The following is a 7,915-nucleotide window of genomic DNA, read 5'->3' on the forward strand; positions in this document are numbered from 1 at the left end:
TTTCTAAAGGGGTGATACAAGGTGTCTTAGGATGGGTCAATAAATGAAAACAGACTACGTGGAGTGAATAACTAAACTTCCATTGATTGGTGCTCTCTACTTCTCTTCTCCTAGGAATCCTATCTAGTTTTAGAGAAATTTTCATGTAATTATTTCAGCATTCTTATAAAATGCTTTGATTTGCAATTTATTTTAAAGCATCCCCTCCAAAAATATCATTGTCAGAATACTAATGTCCTAATCCCATTTTCTGCACAAAGACAGACAATAAGAGTCTTCTAGAAGTGCCACTCTAGCAACAGACAATCTACAAAACATCATGGCATTGATGTTAGTGCTAACAGGGGTGGGCAAAAGGCAGAAATATTCAGTCCCCCTCTCTTTACAGAATTCCTGGGAACAAGAAGAATAATATTTAAGGAGTCTTTCACATGCCATTTAATGGAGAAATTATATCATCCATTCCAGCTCTATTTATTGAAAATAATATTATCTTTATAAAGGACTAACATTTATTACTTATATACTTTGTGTTAGGCACTGTGTTTGGTACTTTACTTTTGATTTTGTTTAATTTCACAGTAACCCTATAAGATAGGGTTATATCTAACCCTATAAGATATGATTGGCTCCATTTTACAGTTGAGGAAATTTATGATTTTTAAAGATATCAGTGTCTAAAATCACCCTCCTGGCAAATAATAGAGCCAGAAGTTGAAGTAAGGGTTTCTAACTTCAACTTCTAAATTGCTTCCTACCTAGTGCCTGTTATGTGCAGAAGCTTTTGCCAGGCATGCAAGTAACAGCTCCCAAATCGAATGGTAACCAGAATTCCTGGGGTGCTTGTAAGGCATACAGCTTCCTTGAAGACATCTTGAGAGTTTTGATCCATAGGTCTGGAATGGACTCTCAGAGCAAAGTATCTTCAGCAAGCATCCTACGAGTTTCTGATTAGCCAATTCAGAATAACTTCCAGGATGTAAAGGGATATATAAAAGGATTCTACCCGCTAGGTAATTTGATTGTTGCAAAGACTCTAAGCCGCTGACGATGGGAATATACATTCTGAATATATTTGCTTCTGTAATTCCACACAGTAGACTTTATAAATTCTTGATCAATCAGGAGAACAAAGGCATTTATTTGGATAATTATTACTTGTGTTTTTCAAGATGAGACAAAAGCAAAATTGTTTCAAATGAGTATTCACATACTCTTTGTACATATTTTAAACTCCAAAATATACAAATTCTCTGTGTAAATTTTAACTTACTTAAACATGTTAAAGAGCCATATATGATACCATCATTACTGTCATATAATCCCAATAGCAAATGTTCTCATAGGGTCTAGTGGAAAGGGTTCCGGTTTTATGGTTTTCTTCTATGTCTTTATTCATTTGTTTTTTGTTTTACTCGATGTCTATGTATCCATCTGCTCTGGATTTCCTGAGGCAATCTTGTTATCTCTATGAGGATATTTACTATGAAAATAATACTTAATACTTATTTAAAGTTCTTAGACCAGTCACTTGTTTTAAGCACTTTAAATATATTAATTCATTTAATCCTCAAAATATCTCTACAAGATAGCTCCTGTTATTACGACCCCCATTTTACACGTAAGGGAACTGAGGCAAAGAGTGACTAAGCGTATACCAGTGATCTTTGCTGCATTTAAAAAGTTGCAGTATCCGCATGTGCAAGAAAAATAATGAAATATCCTATTTCCACCTGGGAACAATAATTTTCTAGGTTCTTCAGCACTGGAGTCCAGCCGAGGAAATTATTTGTTTACCAAGCTGCAGTGTAACTCCCTGGAATATAGCTCCCATAAAGCAGTGGCTCAACATTCTACATTATGTACTTATTAACGTGGGCATTGTGCAAGGGTTTGTTTTCACGGGAAAGAGGCAACATTTAGTATCTACAGTGAAATTAAGCCAAATTAGCAACGCTCATAAAATCAAGAAATTCTTAGTAGAATTCTCATCAAGGTATTTACGCATGATGAATTGTATTATTTTCTTTGTGGAATTTTATGTATGATAAGTATGCATAGAGACATGGGATGTGTAGATGATAATTATTACTGTGGCTAACATTTATAGAGCAATTACTATCTGCTAGGCACTGTGTAAATGTTTTTCGTGGATTATTCCAGTTAATCCTGGCACATATCTTGATAAGTAGTTTCTTTATTCCAATTTTACAGATAAAAACAATTCTAGAGATATAATTAACATGCCTAAGGTCTAATGAAAGAATTGGTGTTTGAATGTAGATGTCTAACTTCAGAGACTGCCTTCTTAATCACCAAACTCAGAGTGAAACCCAGGTCCACAGATGGACCCAAATATTGAATATTGGCCATTGGTGAGTAACTACCTTCCCCCTTCCCCAGAGAAATCACCTACACAACTACAGGAAATGGAAATTTGTCTTTATACTAGTTTAGGTGAAAACATAATAGATGGACTTTTTAATTGACCACAGTTAAAACTGTAACATTTTAAAAAGCTCATGTAATTTCAAGCGGTGCTGATATTTGGATTTAATTCACAAAACATTTTTAAGCACCCACCAAATGTCCAGCACTATGCTTGGTGTTAGATTTACGGAATTTTATAAGATGAGGTTGCAGATCTAGGGAACTTAAGAGTTCCAAGTGCTATGAGTCCAGGATGAGAATCATTAGTTCTGCTGCATTGGAAATGAACCTAGGACGTTTTCACAGTGGAGATAGTATTCAGAGTGGAGTTTTAGAGCTGGGTGGGTAGAATTTCACCAGATTGACAAATATGTGGAGGAAGAAATGTGTGGTATAATTGGGGATGGTTTGTGTGATGATGTGGTGAGGGGGACATTGAGCCTAAAGAGGGCAGACTGGGCCCTCCGGGTTATAAAGGAACCAGAGTGCCTTCCCAAAGAGTTTGGATTTTATTCTGTAGACAGAAAAAAAATTGTGGTAATCAGGGAGTTATCACTTTTAGGTATGCGTGTCAGATATGATTAGGGCAGTAGTGATGGAGCCAGAAGGGAACAGCTGTGGAGCCGAGGTGGTAGACCTTTATCCAAGGCACTGAGCACAGAAGGAGGAGGAACAGGTTTGGGGAAACTTAGTTTGATTTTATGTTATGGAATTTGAGGTGCATGCACGCCACCCAGGTGAGAGATGTTTGGTTGGCAGTAGGAAGTGCACGTGATAGGCCGGAACCAGAGGAGAGCCCCTGAGCCATGCCTGGGTGTGAGTTGCAAGTCCAGATGCCCGGGAAGCAGCATCCCAAGTGCTGCTTTGTGTTGCTCAGATTGCAGCTGGATTAAATATTCAGGTCTACTTGTCACCTTTAGAAGGAAACCTGGAAGATCCCCCAAAGGCAGCTAGATGATGAAGAATCTGGATTCTACCTTACCTGAGATACCCTTAGTCTGGAAAAGAGAATGCAAAGAGGGAATGATAAATTTCTTTAACTGTTAGCAGGGTTTCGGGAGACAGATATTTAGGTAGAAAAATGCAGCTCAAAGTCAGCTGTTCCCTTCTCACTAAAAGACTGCACAGGAAGCGGAGGCCAGTCAGCTGCCTGGGCTTTCTGCAGTTGGACAGAGAGAGAAGAGCGATCACATTTGGGTATGGGGAAGGCAGCTGCCACCAGAGGGCAGTCACACTTTGAGAACCCCAGCCGGCCAAACCGAGCAGCTGTACCTGAGGGTTTTGTCGGGGAAACGCACAGTGTGGTCACAGATTGCCAACACGTGGGTGGGTAGGAGGGTAAGTCAGAATTTAGAGCCTGCAGGTTCCCAGGGTAGCAGGTAATTTGATTCATTTACCTGGCCATTCAGATTTAACCGGTTAATTTCTCTACATGGAAAATTGGCTTTTGAATTTCCTTTCTCTTGTAAGGGAAGCTTCCCACTCCTTCCAGAACACTGTACACTCAGACTAGATTGAGGTAATAGCTTCCTTTGTATCTGAAGAGGTTGCTGTGATCTCAGTCACAGACAACTTATGAGTTTAAGGAAATATTAAACAGTAATGGTGGAGCCTGAAAGATTGATACAGACTCTACCAGTGCAGAGATATTTGTGGATTTTAGTAGTGGCTACTCTTTCTGGAGTGTGACAAGAGATAATACGGGTTTAACTCTTTCAATCACACTATGACAATGCTGCAAACTGTGTGATGCTATTTTATTTAACAAATGAGCAAACCAAACCTCAGAGAGACTATCTACCAGATCCAAGGTATCACAACCAGAAAATAGCAGGACTGAGGTTTGAGCCCAGATGTGTTTTGCTCTAAAGGCCCTGTTTTTGGTTCTGCACAAGGTCTTTATTCTGCTGTCAAAACTTCTTCCAAGAACAGCATGGACAAGGCAGGAAGGAGATATGAAAATGCATCCAGGAAAGCATTTGGGATGTCCTGATGTTCTCCAGCTTTGACCCCAGAGCAATGAAAACTTTCTCTGCAGGGAGATAGTGGCAACTCTCTGACCTTTAACAGAAGGAATTTGTGCCATGACTGATATTTAGGTGCTGCCATAGTTCATCTTAATCTGCTTGGCAATTAAACCGCGTATTTTCCCATGCAATTAAACCACTTTGCATGTGATTTTTAATAAACCAAGTCATCTCCAGTGAGGGGAGGAAGGAGCTATCTGGACATCAGGACTAAAAGCTAAGTCCCTATGGAGGAGAAAATAGATTAACTCCTCCTCTCAGGAGAAAAGATGGAGCAGAATCTATCCTCTACCCTCAATTGGCTTGATCACCTGCACCCCACACCACTCAGGGGAATTTGGGAGGGAAACAGACAAAGCTTATGGCCCTTTGACGACTTGAGAGGGAGCCTTGCACTGGAGTCAGGAGATGCCACTGGAGCTCCTCATTTTTCAATTTGGAAGCTACTCTTTCATAGTAATAATAATGATCCCAGTCATAAAAGATACCATATCAAAGTTAAATGTAAAAAACATATCCTTTCTACAGTATTGAACTAATGTTAAAGGCGTGATGCTCTCAGTTGAAAACAACCATTTTAAACAGCAATAATAACAGGAAAATAAGCATGTTTTGAGATTCTTCCTTTCCACCCTGTCAGGCACCCCTGCTTGGTACTGTTTCGGTACATGAGCACAATGGCATATGCAGCTCTTCACTTGGTATAAATGTTTTGGAAGCTGGCGTTGCTAAGCTATGGCCAATTTCAAATGCAAAAATATACTTCCCCTGGAAAACACGCTTGCTACAACCTTCATGCCACCTTCGACTATTTGTGTAGTTCCTAAGTGGAATATGTTTGGTTTATGCAAAGCTGAAGGAAAAGGAAAATGGAACAAATATCGAAAAGCATGTTGCTATGTCTTCTCTCTGTACCTTCAAACAATCACACATTTACTCATGAGAGATGCTGAACAAGGTCATCAGATCTAGAGGACACTAGATTTTTTGAGTTGATGATATACTGATCATATTTTCCTTCACAGAGACTGCACTTTTTTTAAAGTATTTGTTTATTTATTTATTTATGGCTGTGTTGGGTCTTCGTTTCTGTGCGAGGGCTTTCTCTAGTTGCGGCAAGCGGGGACCACTCTTCATCGTGGTGCGCAGGCCTCTCACTATCGTGGCCTTTCTTGTTGCGGAGCACAGGCTCCAGACGCTCAGGCTCAGTAATTGTGGCTCACGGGCTTAGTTGCTCCGCAGCATGTGGGATCTTCCCAGACCAAGGCTCGAACCCGTGTCCCCTGCATTGGCAGGCAGACTCTCAACCACTGCGCCACCAGGGAAGCCCGAGACTGCATTTTTGAAAAGTAGGAAGTTATGTATTTTTTATTTAAACTCCATGTACAGGGCTATGATTTATTTGTATTTTACTAATTAGTTTACACATAAGAGTTGTGTACTGAGTGTCACTTCTATGTCAGGCACAGTGGTGGCCAACAGATTCTGATTAGAATCCACTTAGAATCTTAAGCCCTAGCATATTGCGGTTTTATTGTTCACAATTAGGAGAGTTTTATGGTACTTTTCTTGGTACTTTCTATGGTACTTTTACTTTATGGTGCTTTCTTTTGATACATTGTATTAGTTTCCTATTGCTGCTGTAACAAATTTCAATAAATTTTATGACTTATAACAACACAAACCTAATATCTCACAGTCCTCCCAATTAGAGTTACTGAAATCCAGGTGTCAGCAAGGATGTGTTCCTCCTTTCCGCACTACCCAGACAGGGGTCCATACGGCGTTGTTCTGGACTCCCATCCTAACTTAAAGGGAAACCTTTACAATGTCTGGAGCCCTTGATGTCCTGCAAGTGAAGGAGGAGGATGTCCTCAAATTCCTTGCAGCGGGAACCCACTTAGGTGGCACCAACTTTGACTTCCAAATGGAACAGTACATCTACAACAGGAAAAGTGATGGCATCTACATCATAAATCCGAAGAGAACCTGGGAGAAGCTTCTGTTGGCAGCTCGTGCCATTGTTGCCATTGAATTCCCAGCTGACGTCAGTGTCGTATCCTCCAGGAATACTGGCCAGCAAGCTGTGCTGAAGTTTGCTGCTGCCACTAGAGCCACTGCTATTGCTGGCCGCTTCACTCCTGGAACCTTCACTAACCAGATCCAGGCAGCCTTCCGGGAACCAAGACTTCTGGTGGTTACTGATCCCAGAGCTGACCACCAGCCTCTCACAGGGGCCTGTTACGTTAACCTGCCTCCCGTTGCTCTGTGTAACACGGACTCTCCGCTGTGCTATGTGGACATTGCCATCCCGTGCAACAACAAGGGAGCTCACTCAGTGGGTCTGATGTGGTGGATGCAAGCCTGGGAAGTTCTGCACATGCGTGGGACCATCTCCTGTGAACACCCATGGGAGGTCATGCCTGATCTCTACTTCTACAGAGATCGTGAAGAGATTGAAAAGGAATAACAGGCAGCAGCTGAGAAAGCTGTGGCCAAGGAGGAATTTCAGGGTGAATGGACCACTCCTGCTCCTGAGTTCACTGCTATCCAACCTGAGGTGGCGGACTGGTCCAAAGGCATGCAGGTGCCCTCTGTGCCCACTCAGCAGTTCCCCACTGAAGACTGGTCTGCAGCTCCGACTGCTCAGGCCACTGAATGGGTAGGAACAACCCCTGAGTCGTCTTAAGCTGTTCTTCCACAAACTCTTCAAATGCAAATAGGTTGACGGAAAACAAACAGTTTCTTAAAAAAAAAAAAAAAAAAAGAATGTGTTTCCTTCTGAAGGTTCTAGGAGAGAATCAAGTCCTTGCATTCTCTTTGCTGATGGTCCCTTCTCTCATTTTCAAATCCAACAGGGTAGCATCTTCAAATCTCTCTATTTCTCTCCTCTCTCTCTCTCTCCCCCCTCCTCCCCCACGACCTCTGCCTCCGTCTTCACATCTTCTCTGACTCTCTTGCTTCCGTCTTATAAGCAGCCTTATGATTACATTGGGTCCGCCCAGATAATCCAGGGTAATAATCTTGCCGATTCACATTTGCAGTCTCTTGAGCATGTAAGGTAACATCTACACAGGTTCTGGGGATTACGATATAGACTTATATGTGTGTGTGTGGTGTTCGGGGGACGTTATCCCACCTACCACATTCGCATATTGAACTCATCTCCTAGTTAAAATTCCCCTGCTTACACTGTTCTGTGTACTTTAAAAAATGAAGTGTTTTTGAAACATTTTCCCAAAAAATGACATGAAGAAATTTACACCCTTTTTGGGTCTTCACATAGAATGTAGCACCAATCCTCTGGATACCAGGGCAGATCTAGGAAGTGAATTTCTAGGTGTTGTAGAAGGAAACTGTTCACTGAGTCCAAATTTTCTTAGCACAGCACCCCCCAAAAGTTCAGTTTCTCTAGCTAAAGGTAAAAGCTCTCTGAGTTCTACTGGATGGTACTCTGG

The 7,915-nt window shown here is 41.4% G+C and overlaps 1 pseudogene; it reads left to right on the plus strand.

The window, feature by feature from the left end:
• Positions 1–6,285: 6,285 nt before the first annotated feature.
• On the plus strand, positions 6,286–7,146 carry LOC132376854 (small ribosomal subunit protein uS2-like; annotated as a pseudogene).
• The last annotated feature ends 769 nt before the right edge of the window (positions 7,147–7,915 follow it).

This window comes from Balaenoptera ricei, chromosome 13, assembly GCF_028023285.1.
Source record: "Balaenoptera ricei isolate mBalRic1 chromosome 13, mBalRic1.hap2, whole genome shotgun sequence".
Classification (NCBI taxonomy): domain Eukaryota; kingdom Metazoa; phylum Chordata; class Mammalia; order Artiodactyla; family Balaenopteridae; genus Balaenoptera; species Balaenoptera ricei.